The following is a 16,782-nucleotide window of genomic DNA, read 5'->3' as shown; positions in this document are numbered from 1 at the left end:
CCAAAGATATTAATAAGCCCTCTGCCTGCAGTGCTAATACAGTGAGGCAAAGACATGCTTTAGTGGCATTCTTTTCTTTGAAGTGATGTTCTTAACATTTTATAGTAAATATCCCTGTTTAAATACTCTTGCTTACCCCACACTCTAGAAGACAACATGCCACTTGGGATGACAAACATTTTATAGATGACTCTGTTCACTTTGATTGTGTCAAAAATCCTATTTTTGCATTGTCATTTCTAGATTAAACATTTGCTACTCTAGGGGTAGGTGTAGCCATGAAAAAGAATCCATGGGAATATTAGTTAGTACGCTGCCATAGTGCCACTTTATGTGAATTGAATTTTTAGAAAATTACTTCATTGACTCTGCTTCTTGCTCAGTTTCAGTTTCAAAATATGTTGATGCAGTGAAGTTGATGTATAGCTATGGAAAATATGCACTTAAACCCAAAGATGACATTGAGTAACTAGGCTAAGAGCAGGGGCGGCTCTAGGCACCAGCAAAACAAGCAGGTGCTTGGGGCGGCAAATTACCAGGGGCGACATAATGCTGGAGCCTCAGCTCCGACCTGAGGCAGTATCCTGGATTGGATCCTAACCGCCCTGTTGTTCTCTGACTGGGTGCCACCGGGGCTGTGCGGCGGGGCAGGGGGAGCCAGCTCAGTGGGGAGTGTGTCCCTGCCGCTCTCCCACAGGCAGTGGTCAGCCCCGCTCAGGCAGGAGCTGGCAGCATGGCCCTGCCCCGGTCGTGGAGCACAGGGGGTGGTGGCGGAACATGGCGGCCAGGCGGGCCGTTCCTCCAGCGCCGGCTGCGGGCTCCTCCTCGGCTTGTCCCCACCTCTGCCGCCTCCTCCTCCCCCCTGCACCACCTCCTGCCTGGGGAGGGGAGCGGCAGCCCGGGCTGAGCTGAACTTGTGCCGCTACTCAGGCCGAGCCTGCAGCCGGCTCGCAGGGGTCCTGGAGGCCCGGGCACACTGCCCTGCAATCACCAGCCACGTGGTTGTGATATCTGATCACTTGTTTTTGACTCACTGCCCTATGAATTCTTCAATGGAGGCCCCACAAAAAACTGGCTTCTTTGAGTGTCTTAACACTATTATGGAGCTGTAAAAGGCCTGTGACCAATAAGTTGTTTATGGACAGAAAGAAGAGTCAGATCTTAATTTTATGAAATCCAAATATTGTGTGAATGTTATGTTGGTTTAAGAACAGTCTATATCAATAGTGCATTTTTATAGGAAACGCTATTTTAAAGAGGTGCATATTAAATTCTGCTAAACTCATTTTTTTATACTTTTGCTTATTATTTATATTCTCTACTTCTACAACTGGGGTTTACTAGCATCATCTGAGGCCTTGATTACACTTGCGAGTTACAGCGCTGTAAAGCTGCCCCCAGCGCTGTAACTCACTCCCCGTCCACACTGGCAAGGCATTTGCAGTGCTGTATCTCCGTGGTTACAGCACTGCATGTACTCCACCTCCCCGAGAGGAATAGCGAGTATTGCGCTGTGGTGCCAGTGTGGCTGCCCAATGCACTGTGAATGGCCTCCAGAATTATTCGGCTGTATCCCACAATGCCTGTTCTAGCCACTCTGGTCATCAGTTCAAACTCTACTGTCCTGGCCTCAGGTAACCAACCATGTGACCGACCCTTTACATTCCCCGGGAATTTTAAAATTCCCCTTCCTGTTTGCTCAGCCCGGCGTGGCGTGGAGTGCTATCAGTGAATCTTTCCAGGTGACCATGCCTCCACGCGCCAAGCGAGCCCCAGCATGGAGCAATGGCGAGTTGCTGGACCTCATCAGTGTTTGGGGGGAGGAAGCTGTACAGTCCCAGCTGCGCTCCAGCCGTAGGAATTACGATACCTTTGGGAAGGTATCAAAGGACATGATGGAAAGGGGTCATGACCAGGACGCCCTGCAGTGCTGGATTAAAGTGAAGGAACTGCGGAGTGCCTACCGCAAAGCCTGCGACGCAAATGGCCGTTCGGGTGCTCCCCCCGTGACCTGCCAATTCTACAAAGAGCTGGATGCGATACTTGGGGTTAACCCCACCTCTACTCTGAGCACCACCATGGACACTTCAGAGCCGGTGTGGCGGGGGGGGGAGGAGGAAGCGGAGGAGGAGGAAAACGGGAGTGATGGTGGTGGGCCGGATGGAGACACCCCGGAATCCCTGGAGTCATGCAGCCAGGAGCTCTTCTCGAGCCAGGAGGAAGGTAGCCAGTCGCAGCGGCCAGTACTTGGTGGAGGACAAACAGAAGAGCAGGTTCCCGGTAAGTGGTTTTTTTTCAGGAAGGAATTTTTTCGGTGCGTGCTCTTTGGCAGAGGAGGGTTAGGCATGCATGCCTAGATGCGGAATAGTGAATTGATGTGGTTTATCACATCGCGGTAATCAGCCTTGGTAATCTCCTTGAATGTCTCATCCAGAACGTGTGCAATGTGCTTGCGCAGGTTTATCGGGAGAGCCACCATGGTTCTTGTCCCAGCCAGGCTAACATGTCCGCGCCACTGTGCCGCAAGGGGCAGGGGGACCATTGCTACACACAGGCAAGCTGCATATGGGCCAGGGCGGAAGCTGCATTGCAGTAGAAGACCCTCCCTTGCTTCCCAGGTCATCCTCAGCAGCGAGATATCATCCAGGATGAACTCCTGTGGAAAATGTTGGGACAGTGTTCAGTGTAGGTGCCCCCTGAAGCTGTTGGCTCTCCCCAAGGCACAGAAACCCAGAGGACAGTGCAGCCCTGAAACAATCAGTCCCCCTTACTCAACATTTTGAGGCTCCCATGGGATATGGGTGCTCTGTTTCAGACGGGAAAATTATGCTATTGTGTAGACCCTGTATGTTTTCTACTCCTTAAGTGTGGGGGGAATCATTACTCTGTCTGGTATAAACAATGCTGCCTCTGTTAAATGTTGCATTTTGCCTATACAGCAGCATCAACCTTGAGACCTCAGCCATCCCTCTTATCGCCTGCTCAGAGACTGCAAAGACTCAGGAAGAGACCGCAAAAAAGCAAAGAAGACATGCTGCAAGAAGTGATGCGGCAATCTATTAAAGAGAATGAGAAAGCACAGAACTGGAGGGAGAGAGAAAGCAGGATCCGCCAGGAAAATGCAGCGCACTGGCGGCAAAGCATGGAGCACCGGCAGCAAAGCACGGATCGCCCTTGTCCCAAAACTCTTTCCATTGTGCCCCACTGTCACCTCCAACCCACTTTCCCCAACTTCCGTGTTCTTCACACCACCCGCTGCCTCCAACACCAGTATCTTCACCACCCAGCCCTGAAAACCACAACCCTTACCCTCTGCACTCAACCCCCATCACCATGCAGTATAGCTGTCCTGAAGTGCAGCACTCACTGCACAGCACACCAGACAGGACATACGTGAATCTGTGATTGTACTGTTCCCCACTCCACCCCCTTGTTTCTTTTCAATAAATAATTTTTTTTTCTTTTCAATAAATGGATTTTTTGGCTTTGAAAACATTCTTTATTATTGCATAAAGTAAAAGACTCCTTAGCCCAGGAAATAAACAGGCACTGCAAGTCTGCTTGTCTGCTTAGCAGACGCTGATTTCTAAAGATTGGAACTACTGCACTTCACTCCTGTGCAGGGCATCAGATATCACTGCTGGTTTTCAGCCTCAAATTGCTCCCTCAAGGCATTCCTAACCCTTACAGCCCCAAGCTGGGCCCCTGTAATAGCCCTGCTCTCTGGCTGTGCAAATTCAGCCTCCAGGTGTTGAACCTTGGAGGTCCATGCCTGAGTGAAGCTTTCACCCTTCCCTTCACAAATATTATGGAGGGCACCGCACGCGGATATAACCGTGGGGATGCTGTGTTCGGCCAAGTCCAGCTTCCCATACAGAGATCGCCAGTGGCCCTTTAAATGGCCAAAGGCACACTCCACAGTCATTCGGCACCGGTTCAGCCTGTAGTTGAACCGTTCCTTGCTGCTGTCAAGGCTCCCTGTGTAGGGTTTCATGAGCCACGGCATTAACAGGTAAGCAGGATCTCCAAGGATCACAATGGGCATTTCAACTTCCCCTACCATGATCTTCCGCTCTGGGAAAAAAGTCCCGGCCTGCATCTTCCTGAACAGCCAAGTGTTCCGAAAGATGAGTGCGTCATGCACCTTTCCAGGCCAGCCTGTGTTAATGTCAATGAAACATCCACGGTGATCCACAAGCGCCTGGAGAACCATAGAGAAATACCACTTCCGATTAATGTACTCGGATCCTAGGTGGGGTGGTGCCAGAATAGGAATGTGCGACCCATCTATCGCCCCTCCACAGTTAGGGAACCCCATTTGTGCAAAGCCATCCACTATTTCCTGCACGTTACCCAGAGTCACGGTTCTTCTGAGTAAGATGTGATTAATGGCCTTGCAAACTTGCATCAACACGATTCCAACGGTCGACTTTCCCACTCTAAACTGGTTTGCAACCGACTGGTAGCTGTCTGGAGTTGCCAGCTTCCAGATTGCAATAGCCACTCGCTTCTCCACTAGCAGGGAAGCTCTCAATCTCATGTCCTTGCGCCACAGGGTGGGGGCGAGCACCTCACACAGTCCCATGAAAGTGGCTTTTCTCATCCGAAAGTTCTGCAGCCACTGCTCGTCATCCCAGACTTCCATGACGATGTGATCCCACCAGTCAGTGCTTGTTTCCCAAGCCCAAAAGCAGCGTTCCACAGTGCTGAGCATGTCCGTGAATGCCACAAGCAATTTTGTGTCGTATGTGTTACGCGGCTTGATAGCATCATCGGACTCCTCACTCTGTCAGTTTGGATCTTAAGGAATAGTGACGTGCTGGCGAGATAAGTCAGCATACGCCTCAGCAGTTCAGGCTCCATTTCCCGCAGACAGATCACGCTGCACAGAAACCATTGAAAGATGGCGCCAAAAGTGAACGGAAACAAAGGGATTTCTGGGATGCGAAGCGATGCATCACGGGGCGTTGGGAGAGGACCCAGAATGCCCCGCACCCACGCCCCCTTCCCACGGCGCCAGAATGGGAAGAGGTGCTTTGTGGGATAGCTGGCCATAATGCACCGCTCCCAATAGCGCTGCAGTTGCCGCAAATGTGGCCACGACAGTGCGCTGGGCAGCTGTCAGTGTGGACAGACTGCAGCGCTTTCCCTACTCAGCTGCACGAAGTCAGGTTTAACTCGCAGCGCTATACATCTGCAAGTGTAGCCAAGGACTTAGCCTTACTAAGCAGTGAATTTCCCCAAATAGCCCATGTTAGAAACAGCTAAACAATACCTTAGTCCACAGAGTCTCATTGAAGTTATTAGGTGCTACTCATGGAATAAGTTGCCACTCAATAAGGGTGACAGACTCATGGCTCTTAGGCCCAGATGCACAAAGGTATTTAGTCTCTTAACAGCCATCGATTTCAATTTAAGTTAAGATCCTAAATATCTTTGTGGATCTGGGCCTTACTGCGAGTAATTGTGTCATTTCTTGTACTTTTCCTGCTCACTTTTGGCAAACAGTGAAGACCATTAGAAAGTTCCCCAGCACGGCTGACTACTGTACATACTACAAGAAGTCAGAAACATGCATTTCTTCTGACACCACTCTGCAACCTTAGAGCATTACCTAGTAACAATACTTCACCATTCATACAAACACACACTTCATGTGCTTGGGTATAATGCTACAGGCTACTGATTTTAGATTATTGAAATTCTAAGAATCTTTGGAAATGGTCAATTTTCAGTGGTGTCTAACATAAATACAGTATTTATTTGCTATGAAACAGTTAGCTTTGTACGTATCTAACATCTTTCATTCTGCAGAGAGATAATTAAAGTGGTAAGAGAAAAACAAAGAGATTAATTAACATAAAAAGCTCCACATTATGGTGGCTCTGTAAGCCAACTGTAGATACCCAGTCTGAACAATTCAGTAAAGGAATACTAACCTGAGTTAGCAACAGTTTCATATGTGAACTGCACCAATATTGGAATAGATAGCAGAGAAATGAAGCTAGGAAACAGTAGGGGGGCTTTTTAAACTGTTGTTTTTTAAAAGAATTGGCAAAATACAAAAATACAATTAATTGTCCCTTTTTATATACACAGTACACAATCTGTGGCTGCTATGAACTAGAAGACCCCTTTTAAGAAGTGAGGGTAAATCATCAGTCTAGTAGGTTTTCAAGCTTTGGTTTGGTATTGTTTCCTTTTGCACGCTAGGAATAATATGTATCATGGCTTGGCATGTATCTGTCAAACAGCAGAAAAGGTAACTACAAGCTATGTGTGCCAGAGGTATTTAGCTGCAAATAAGATCTTGTGACCAATCTGTGGTAAAGAGCATTGCACTATTAGTAAAAACTATCTAACTTAACAAAAAAATAAGATGATGTTTTTCAAATTCATGTGTATTTTAGGCTAAAAGGACAAAGTCAATGTACAAAGAGACTTAATGCCTTCTCCCACTGACTTCAATGGGATCTGGACCATGGCCCTAGGAGGACATTTAGTTCAGTGGCATTACCCCTGGGATGCACTGGGCTGCTATTAGTTTTAAAAGCAAAGAAACCACATATTTTCTTTGAGCCACAAATGCAGGGTCTGTGTGTGGGACAGGATGAGAATTTCCAAAACATCATAACTACCATCATGTTTGCTTATAATTAAAACCAACAGACCCATTTGTGCAGAATGGAAAAGATAGAAACCGGATTGATCACTTTTGTGTTTGGTTTCTCTGGAATCATTATGACTTGAGATCAAAAGAGTTGCATAATGCTTTTGAGTGGTGTGACTTACAAAGCAAGATAAGATTCATTAGGGTGACCAGATGTCCTGTTTTTATAGGGACAGTACTGTTTTTTGGGACTTTTTCTTATATAGGCGCTTATTTACCCCCCACCCCCTGCCCGTTTTTTCAGTTACTATCTGGTCACCCTAAGTTCATTATTATTTTTATTATCATTACTTTTAAAAACATGTAGAACAGTTTAAAAGTGGATTTTTGTTTTAAAACAAACAAAACAAAACAAAATGCTAATCTAGAGCTATACTTTTCAGTTGGGTGATAAAACAAACTAACAGAGGAGAAAGGCAGGGAAGGTTACGGGGTGAATTTAAACAAATATGTAGGGGAAAAATATTCTACTTTCCTGGAAGTATAATAAACAGGAATATATTTTAAGCTCACAGAGGATGTAGGTGGTGTTGGCATGATCCACCAGCCTATCTACAGTGACATCTATTTTGTGTTGTATGGAAAAGCTGAACAAAGAGGAGTCGTCCTGCTGTGGTTGCTGTCAGTGAATCTGTTTCAATTATACTAAAAATGAATAAAAAGCACATCTGCCTGAGATGATACAAGCAGGGTAAAGTTTTAAGTCCGAGTATTCATTTTCTCATTAAAATGTGACATTGTTGCTAACCTATGCAGTTAAACTAGCAAGGTTGAATGCACTGAATTTTATTTTTTGTTTTTTTAATTCACCCTGCATGGAAAAACAAGCAATGGTAAGCAGCATTTCAATACTGAAGGCAAACACTGATGTAATGGTGCAAAAGTTCAGTCATTATTCAGCCTTAGAGAACACAGCTGAATGAGTGAGTCTTAAGTACTCTGATATTGCACACTAGATATGTGAGGCTTTTTTTTTTTAAATTATCAATAACATTGACAGTGGAAGTATTTAAAATCTCTCTCTCAAATGCAGGTGGCACAACAGGACAAAAATACACAACACTGTTGATTCTACTCAATGAATACATGTGTTTGTGAGATTTACAAAAATGGACAATGCTTATTATAAGTATATGATTTTCAGATCCAGAGTTTTTCCCCTTTGTGTGTTTCTTTTTGGGGGAGAGGGGAGTGTTTAAAGTAAAATTAGAAAAAAATAAAGTTCAGTCATAGAAAGACATGATAGATACAAAGCCAATCACATTAGAAAAACATTGCTGCTTATATGCTCAAATTATGGAGGGGCTCCCCGACACAGGGACACTCAGGAAAATTAATCCAAATTAAATACAGATGTCGGCATGGATGCTGTTGTTCAGAATTGAAGTAGCCTTAATTCAATGTAGTTTAATTCACTTTGAAGTGAATGCAGTTTAACTAATCCACTTTAAATACACACCTGTAGTTAATTTGGATTAATTTTCCTGTCTCTATGTAGACAAGTCCCACAATGTATTTAGGGCTTATTTGTGCCCTAATTTTTACAAGAAGTTCTGTATGGGGGGATCATTGCAGGAGTGTGGAGCTCACTGCATGACTGGGGTCTTGGTCTCTCTCTAGCAGGCAGGTTAGATGGTCTGGTAGATTATATCTGATGGGGTCTTAAGAGACCTGGGTTTGATTCTTGGCTCTGATATAGATTTTTCCATTTTGAATGTGGGCAAACCACCTAATCTACTCTGTGCCTCAGCTTTCATCTGGGATGTTCTGAGGATGAAATGCATTAATGACAATGAAGTGCTTAGCTATATTATGGTGATGAAAGCCCTGTTAGTACTGAGATAGATGTAGTTCCTAAGTGAGGGGGTTATGCATTCTATACAGTGATACTATGTTTTTTTTTTCCTAAAATGAGTATTTTTTAAAAAAACTTGATACCACATCTTTCTATGTCTGAACCTTTTTTTTTTTTTTTTTTTACTCTGGCTTTTTTGCTTTGGAAATGTTCATCAGTTTTAATTTTTCTTATCTGAGAAAAGTGGAAAGAATGAATTGGTGGGAAAGAAACAAAGGGTAACACAGCCAAACCTTATTAAGATTTGAATTCCCTATTCTTAAAATATGATTTAGCTCCTATGTCCGCTAGACTACATAATCTGTTCATACCAACATCTACATGCATACTAAATTACATGCAAATCAGACAATTTACTATGTTTACTTCAGTAAAAATGTGAGAAGATTTTTTTTTTTAAATAGGATTAAAATTTCCCCATAAAGCGGGAACCTATTAACTTGTGGTTGAGGTGTTGCATGTGATTAGGATTGTACAAAACCCACAAAATGAATAATTCACATTGGTTGTCATTGTCAGGGTATTACTCAGTTTTCTCCATCAAATTTAGTTCAGTAATGCTATTGCTTTTTCTCACATGGCTCAATTTATTACTGTGTCTTAAGGCTTGTCTACTTGAACATGTAGTTTGTGGCAAGCGGGGGTGTAAATCTACCCTGCACTAGCCTGCTGCATGCTAAGTGGCCATGTGGACCCTGCTGCCATGCACTAAAAGTTCACTAATATGCTTTGATGTACTCCCATTTCAAACAGCAGTAGATCAAAGTGAACTAGGGAACTTTTAGTGCATGGCTGCAGGGTCCACACAGACACTTAGGCTTGGTCTACACTAACCCCCCAAATCAAACTAAGGTACGCAACTTCAGCTACGTGAATAACGTAGCTGAAGTTCGAAGTACCTTAGTTCGATCTTACCTTGGTCCACACTCGGCAGGCAGGCTCCCCCGTCGACTCCGCGGTACTCCTCTCGCCGAGCTGGAGTACCGCAGTCGACGGCAAGCACTTCCGGGTTCGACTTATCGCGTCCACACAAGACGCGATAAGTCGAACCCAGAAGTTCGATTGCTAGCCGCCGAACTAGCGGCTGGGTATAGACGTACCCTCAGTGCGCAGCAGGCTAATGAAGGGTAGATTTACACCACAGTTTGCTGTAAAAAAGCCCTCAGTTCTGTCCATCCTGTATAATATGTTCTCTGCACCCTACATTCTCTTCCTCCCTGCATTAGTCTCAGGCTCATTTCTACCCTTGCCTTCCCACACACTGCTTACTGCCTTCAGCCTTCCTACTTCCCCCTCACAGGTGAGGGGTTTCTCATCCTCTCACAGTTTCCTGTCCAGCTTTCAAGCCACAGAGACCGTGAGAGTGGCCATCTTCTTTGAGAACACAGCGGTTTCAGTTCCACTATAACTATGAAAGATAGAGGCCTGGCTTCCACTGACTCAGGTTGCATGGAAATGGCTGCCATCTTAATTGAGCGCTATCTGGCTTCAGTCCCACTGAGAACAATGAGACCTGGTGACCATTTTAAGTAAACACACAAGTTTATGATGCTGCCAGATATCAGGAGACCATGAGAAGTTATACTGAAAAACCTACACATATCATTATAACATTCTATTTCAATTCTCAACCTTCCTCCAGTATAGATTTAGTGCCCAGCAGTGCCTGTGAATTATTAAATATGATTATTTGTATTATCATAGTGCGCAGGAGCCCTTGTCATGGACCAGGAGCCCATTGTGCTAGGTGCTGTACAAATACAGAACAGAAAGGCGATCACAGCACCAAAAAGCTTACAATCCATGTATGAGGCCTGGTCTTTGGATGACCTATCAACATCACCAGGGCTGTAAAATATTTCACATCATGTGTGATGTAGTTAGATTGACTTCACCCCCACTGTAGTTGCAGCTAGTTTGATGGAAGAATTCTTCCATCTACCTGCCTAGCACCTTTTGAGGGGGTGGATTTACTAGAGCAATGGAAAAATCCCTGTCACTGTAGTAAGTGTCTGCGCTACAGCAGTGTAGCTGCAGCTCTGCAGTTGTGTTGCTGTAGTGCTTGTGATGTAGACATACCCTAAGCCAAGGGACTACAGGTGGATACAGACAGGTAGCACAAAGAAACAATGAGGCAAAACTGGTCAGCATGATAGGCAGTAGTCTCAGCACACCAACAGTGCAACCCTTGTGGTTTTGCCGCTAATAAAGAAACTAAATTAGGAATCCAAAAATAGCTCCCAATTCATCTTTCCATAGTAAGGATAAAGTTTAAAGAAGCTTAGAAGGTTCTCAGGCCCTGCTGAACACCACAGCTGTGCCTGAGGAGGACTAGTGACTTCACTTCAAAAAGAAACTACTGCTACAGTCCTCCATTCTGTCTCCCAAGCAACGGAAGCAGCTGTGCTCATTTAAAGCATTTCCTAGTGAAAGCCAGCTTCTTGCTATACTGTGTAAGAGGTTGTTCTAAATATTACTTTCTCTAATTACTCAGTTCTTCTGTTTAAAAAAAAATTCTCTTGAGAGTAATCCTTTGGCTCATCAAATCAGTAAATAGGCCAGCAATACTCAAAATGCATTATCTTAAATAAGATTTATCATCTAGGTCTTCAGTCACTTAAGCCTGTGGATTTATTATTATTATTATTTTTAATGGAAAGGGATTATATAACTCTATTATTCATAGATGTAAAATATTTTAGAATACAGCAAGACACGAGAAGTCATTCTTCCGCTCTACTCTGCGCTGGTTAGGCCTCAACTGGAGTATTGTGTCCAGTTCTGGGCACCGCATTTCAAGAAAGATGTGGAGAAATTGGAGAGGGTCCGGAGAAGAGCAACAAGAATGATTAAAGGTCTTGAGAATATGACCTATGAAGGAAGGCTGAAAGAATTGGGTTTGTTTAGTTTGAAAAAGAGAAGACTGAGAGGGGACATGATAGCAGTTTTCAGGTATCTAAAAGGGTGTCATAAGGAGGAGGGAGAAAACTTGCTCACCTTAGTCTCTGAGGATAAAACAAGAAGCAATGGGCTTAAACTGCAGCAAGGGAGGTTTAGGTTGGACATTAGGAAAAAGTTCCTAACTGTCAGGGTGGTTAAACACCGGAATAAATTGCCTAGGGAGGTTGTGGAATCTCCATCTCTGGAGATATTTAAGAGTAGGTTAGATAAATGTCTATCAGGGATGGTCTAGACACTATTTGGTCCTGCCATGAGGGCAGGGGACTGGACTCGGATGACCTCTCGAGGTCCCTTCCAGTCCTAGAATCTATGAATCTAAACGCACTTAAGCACATATGAAAATCAGTGGAATTACTCACATGATGAAAGCTAAACTTATGTTTAATTGCTTTGTTGGATTGGGGTCAGAGTGCTCAGCAATATCTTGTGGATTTGAGCCCAAGCTGAGGAAATGGAACCATATATATAGATAGATTAGATAAGAATAAAGTTTGAGAACCATTGCACTGGTCCACACCAAACCTTTATTTAAATTTTGTTATGGCTATTCAACTTGTACTCCAAAAGGGGAGAATAGGTGTCCATCACTATGCACGGAAGATACATGGAGGATAGGCACATCTAAAGGGAAAAAATAAAATAAAAAGAACAGAGTAGGACCAATTTAATTACTTAATACTGCGCAATCTGTGTCATTCAATCACTGACCTTACTCCTTTGTCCATGCTTGACTGCAGTCCTCTGTCAGTTAAATAAGCACCCAATAATAGCAATATGTTATTTATAATTGACAAAAAACACTAATAATGCTGAAATGATTCTTCTTGTTGACATTTACCCTGCAAAGAGGAGGCCAGAGAATGAGTCACGTGGTCAAAAAGCACTGATATACGGTATTGATAACAGCAGAAAGACTTGGAACACACACTCGCTCTGAAATCAATTTGCTGCATTTAGTGGCAGATGCTTGCTTATTTTGCAGTTTCTACTGTCCTTGCATATTTTAATTGTTAGGTATTGTTATGATGTTTGTATAATATTAAGGCGTTTGTACTGAATATTTCATCGCTTCATAAATCTTCATTAAATGTATAAAAAAATAAAAATAAAAAACCCTCCAGGAAATTGCCACAAAGTCCAAGTAAAAAGAAAACTAATAAAACTAATTATTCTGTATAATTTAACCACAATTACTGTGCACTAGGAACCTATTTTAATTAGAAATGGGAGAACTGGTTAGTATAAATTACCAAAACAACAGGGAGACATTGTGGCCTTGAGAAAAAAGGAGGGTCTTATAGTCAGGAATGCTAAATCCAAAGCTTCCAAAAACATGAGTCAGACTCAAAATAATCATGAGATTGTCTTAAAAATCGTGATATTTAAAAAAAAAGGGGGGGATACAATTGGGGTTATGGTTCTTTGACTTCTGGTTTGATGCCTTTACGGTCCCCTCGGGTCACATCTGAGAGTTTCACATATTCACAGGACTTCACGAACTTGGCCTTTAAGAAAACCACCAAATATCACAATGCTCATGATAAAATTGTCAGAGGTGGCCACACTGGATTTGCTGCTTAATCATTCATTTGCTCTGATTTTGGGTAAGCCACTTCCTAGCCAGAATAAGATGAAAGGAAGGTTTAACATGGCAAATTGTGTATCTGGGAGTGGAGCTAGGAAGGAAGCGGTTTTCCCATCCAATGGAAATTTTCACGGATTTGGAAACTGTTCCCATTCCATTCTATGGAAACTGAGATCTTTTGATTTTTTTTGTCATGAAAAATAGAGAGGGGACAGTTTAATCCAGTACTCCCACATCCCAGGTGAATGCTGTAATCACCAGACTATCGCACATGTGCATGCTCTCTCCCCCTGCCTTTTTGGAATAAACATTCCATCCTGGACCTGAGAAACCCTTCCCAACAAAACTTTCTGTCAAACCCAGTACATTCCTGCAAAAAGTTGCAGTTTTGACAAGTGTGTGTGTGTGTGTGTGTGTCAAATTCCCAGGTCTATCCAGAGGGAGTGATAAATCCAGTTTGACTCAGAGGAGTCACACCAAAGAAGTCTAAAAGAGACCATGCATGTAAAGCCTCAATATCCTTATCAAAGAAAACAACTTGTTCAGCTTTAAGCTAGTATTATGCAAAATTTGTTTCGTTTGATTGGATTTTTGGAAGGTGTAAGTAAGGCTGTTGCCATTGAATTCTTGGACCGTCCTAGATATTGAAATTTAAAAAGGAGATATTGTGCCAAATTCAGAGAAAAAGCAAATTGGACCCCAGTGAAGAAAGCTCAGCAAGGAGAATACCAGAAGAAAACAACATGCAACTGATCAAAGAGAAGAAAAAACAATAAAAATGCTGTAATTTAAAGTAGTAAGAGAGATACCTGATCTTAATTACCAAGGGTTTCTTTATATTTGGCAGCTCTTCAACGACTGAAACAAATACAGGCAGGTTTTAAGAGGGTTTGGGGTTTTTTTGGTTTGTTTTTGCAAGCGGATGCAGAAGCGTCAGTGCTCAACCCTGTAAAATGTCTGCTATACCATACCACAATCACGTCTTTTTAAGAAACAGAAGGAGCAGACAAGTGCCTGAAGTACTGTAATTCACTGCACAGATGAAGCTGAACATCATTTAAGTGCAGATGAAAAATAACATTTGCTTGAATATATCTCAAGCCTCCATAAGAACTTAAAAAAAATATTGTCTCAGTAATGTTAACCTAGTGTGCTGTTGCTGGAACTTGGGAATTAAAGCTAGAGTCCTAGGGCCTGTTTCACCATTGCAGTTTTACTCCAGTATGACTACCCTGATTTCAGAAATGACACTGATTTCAAAGGAATTGATCAGTGGTGAATCAGGCCCCTTGCTATTTGGATTGGTATGTTGCTTTTTCTATTGTTATTCATCAGAATTGAGAGTTAGGGATATACTAATATATTAATGCCAGAAGCAATCAATGTATCTTTGATCTCAGAGGAGGCAGGAACTGACTGGGCAAGGAAACTGGTATCTGGGGAGGGAAATGGGGGAGGGGGAGCTAGTGAAGGGGAGAGACTGAAGTCAGATGAAGAATTGGCATGTGAGACTGCAACTGGCTGGGCAAGAAGACTGGGATTGGGAAACGTTGGGGTAGGGGAAAGAAGTTGGGGGTCAGGGCTTGGATCAGACAAGGAGCCAGAAGAAGGGGAACTGGCTGGGCAGAAGGACTGGAGACAAGGAGTTGGGGCAGTCTAGGCCTGGTTGAAGGGGATGGGGAAGAAGGGATTGAGCTTGAAGAGAACAGGCAGAAGGGTCTGTAACCACTAAAGTGTTCTCCCCTCCACAGCCTGAATGGAATCCATGATTTCTAAGTCTAACCATTCCTCTCCTGTTAGCAAATGTCCGTGAAATCCACTGGCAAAGTGTGTCTCACTCCCCTCTACTGCTGGTCCACATAGAGGATGACAAGCTACTACTATTATCAGTTACTCTATCAGCTCAAGTGGCAGTGGATCTAATGGTTCCAATCTGCTGATGAGCTGTGTGGGTGTCAATATGAGGCCACATGATAGAATTTCTATTTTTGTTTGTTTGCTTTTTAAAAAAACCTCATTCAGTGCACAGACTGGACCTGCTTTGGGGATGGACCAGAGCTGGGTAGTGAAGGAGACAGTTATCTGTAGGACCCCTTCTTCATTTGTTGCAGAAATAGGAAGGTGTGTAGTGAATGAGGCAGGATGGCAGGAGGAGAAAGGATGGTGTGATGTTTAAGACAGTTAAGATAGCTGAAAGCTGTCCTGGAGTATTGGATTCTATCTCTAGCTCTTCTAGAGTTTCTATGTGATGCTGGACAACTCACTTAAACCAAGCTTTTTCACAGGTGGTCACTAATTGAGTGTTCATCATCCTCTGGACACCCAACTTGAGACCCTGGGGTCTGATTTGTAGAAGTGCTGAACATTTACACTGCAACTGAAGTCAATGGGACTTCAAAGTACAGTCAAAGCTGTACTTTGAACATATAGAGTGCTATATAATGCTAAGTAGTCTGAAAAATCAGGTCCTAGATCGTTCAAATTGGGCACCCCAGAATTACTGGACACTTTTGACTTCAATCTCTCTGTGCCTTATCTGTAACAGGAGGATAATATCAACCTCTCTTCTCACTGGGGTGTTGTGAAAATAAATGGAATAACATTTGTGAAGCACCCTATGAGGCACAGATACTATAGTGATGACAGATGAGCACCATATAAAAACCCTTGAGGAGATTATTCAGACCCTGCTCTGAAGACAGAATTATTAATGTGTGATAAAGCAGGCCTGAGGCCACACACTGAACATGAAGAAAAAACCCTAACCACTGGGCTAAAAGTTACAAGGGTGGTTCTCGTCCCCCCACTCCCTGGCCACTTTATGTAAATTTGCCTATAGTGGCTTAATCCACTAGGCAGCCTCTGAGTATGCCTACTGGATTGGGCCCTGCACAGAAGTTAGGCAGACGAATGCCTATCTTCCCCTGGCTTGTGGATCTCTCTGAGGCTTAGGTGGGAGTTAGATGTCCGGACACCTAGAGGAAGATAGTGTGCGTATAGAGAGGCAGAAATGTAGGCCCATACGGAACTTTTTAATGAAAATACTTAGGTGCCAAGTGAGTTTAGATAACTACAGGGTTCAGTGGGAGTTTTGTGAATTAGGTGCTTATGTATTTTTGTGAATTTGGGCCTGTGTGTCATAATGTGAATGTACAGGGGGTGATGGGGGAAATTAAATGTGCACAGGCAACCTTAATTCTGGCATTTCCTAAATTTTGAGTGTTTGACTTTGAAACCTTTATAATACTTTTAATATATTTTTGTGTGTAATATATTTTACATTCAGGGATGACATAGATAGTATTAACATAATATTTAGTACTGATTTCTCCTGAGAAGCAGTAGTATTTGTGCTTTCCATAAGGATCTCATAACAGATATATCTAAAACTTAGAAAAGCATGAGTTTAAGAGCACATTGAATTTGAAAAAAATGATTTCTTGCAAAAAAGGAAATCTACAATTCTTATGGGCATGTCAAACTAGCCTAATGATTTGAATGGAGTACAATAGGAAGTTGGAAAATATTCCTCTCTGAATGTAACATCAACTTAATTGTGTTTCAAGATATTCGCTCTGCTATCCCGAAGTTTTGGTTATTGCTTAGTAACAGAAAAATTCTTAGTTGACTATTTCTGTTATCTTTCATAGCTACTATTTCGTGTCATGAAGCAATACATGCAGATACAAATATTGTTCTTATTTTGTATGT

The 16,782-nt window shown here is 43.0% G+C and overlaps 1 long non-coding RNA gene across 1 annotated transcript; it reads left to right on the top strand.

Annotated features, from left to right (window-relative positions):
* Nucleotides 1–2,136: 2,136 nt before the first annotated feature.
* LOC135983808 (uncharacterized) lies at nt 2,137–3,472 on the top strand. The gene is made up of 2 exons (XR_010601626.1): nt 2,137–2,280; nt 2,940–3,472. It is a non-coding gene; the product is annotated as an uncharacterized LOC135983808 (long non-coding RNA).
* The last annotated feature ends 13,310 nt before the right edge of the window (nt 3,473–16,782 follow it).

This window comes from Chrysemys picta, chromosome 1, assembly GCF_011386835.1.
Source record: "Chrysemys picta bellii isolate R12L10 chromosome 1, ASM1138683v2, whole genome shotgun sequence".
NCBI lineage: Eukaryota > Metazoa > Chordata > Testudines > Emydidae > Chrysemys > Chrysemys picta.
Note: the sequence above shows the minus strand (reverse complement) of the source record. Positions and strands in the feature narration are given on the sequence as shown.